The sequence below is a fragment of the Phalaenopsis equestris genome, unplaced genomic scaffold (genome assembly GCF_001263595.1).
Source record: "Phalaenopsis equestris unplaced genomic scaffold, ASM126359v1 Scaffold001265, whole genome shotgun sequence".
NCBI classification, from domain to species: Eukaryota; Viridiplantae; Streptophyta; class Magnoliopsida; order Asparagales; family Orchidaceae; genus Phalaenopsis; species Phalaenopsis equestris.
In genome coordinates, this window is record NW_018165704.1 from 72,469 (window position 1) to 73,866 (window position 1,398).

Genomic DNA, 1,398 nt, shown 5'->3' on the forward strand with positions numbered 1-1,398 from the left:
GATTTGGGAGCCAGCATTAATCTTATGCCTCTATCAATTTTCAAAAGATTTGGATTAGGAGAAGTCTCACCTACTTCTGTAACTCTTCAGTTAGCAGATCGTTCAGTTACTTATCCTAAGGGAGTTATAGAAGATGTGTTAGTAAAAGTTGATAAATTTATCTTTCCTGTGAATTTTATTGTTTTATATATGGAGGAAGATACAGAAATACCTATCATTTTAGGGAGACCGTTTTTAGCTACTGGAAAAGCTATGATAGATGTTCAAAAGGGAGAATTAACTATGAGATTTAATTATCAAGAAGTGACTTTTAACATTGTGAAATCTATGAAATACCCTGTTGTTGAAAGAGATAATGAATGTTTTTGCATTGACATTAGTGAACATCTATTGAACGAGCATTTTAAAGAATATTTTGAATTCTATGAAATACCCTGTTGTTGACAAAGATGAAGTTATTTTGGATGAAATAGAAAATAAATAATTAGATTATGTTCAGGAAAGATTTGAGATGTTGGATATTACAAGAAATGCTGATAAGAATCTACTTCCGTCAATTATAAAACCAGCCAAACTTGAGTTGAAAATATTGCCTAACCACTTGAAGTATGTGTTTCTATGAAACTCATCTACACTACATGTTATTATATCTTTATAATTAAATGATGTGCAAGAGCAAAGACTTTTGGATACATTAAAAAGCCATAAGAAAGCTTTTGATTGGACCTTAGCTGATATTAAGGGAATCAGTCCTTCGATCTATATGCAAAGAATTATAAAGATATAATCAATATAAACCAAGAGTTGATCCACAAAGAAGATTAAACCCAATGATGAAATAAGTAGTCAAGAAGGAAATTTTGAAATGGTTGGACATTGGAATTATATATTCTATTTCAGACAGTGCTTGGGTAAGTCCAATTCATTGTGTTCCTAAGAAAGGAGGAGTGACTATTGAAACAAAAGAGACTAATGAATTAATACCTATAAAAAAAGTTACTGGGTGGCGTATTTGCATTAATTATAGAAAATTAAACACTTCCACTAGGAAAGATCACTTCCCTTTACCATTTTTAGATCAAATAGTAGATAGACTTGCTAGGCACAAATATTTTTGTTTTTTAGATGGATATACCAGTTACCATCAAATTCCTTTGCTCTTGAGGTTCAAGAAAAGACAACATTTACTAGTCCTTTTGGAACTTTTACTTCAAAGAATGCCTTTAGGATTATGTAATGCACCTACAACAATCTAGAGATGTATGATGACTATATTTAGTAAGTTAATTGATGATGAAGTTAATTTGTTTATGGATGATTACTTTGTATTTGGAACATCATTTGACGCATGATTAAATTATCTTGAAAAAGTTTTGGAGTTATGCCAAAGAAAAAAAA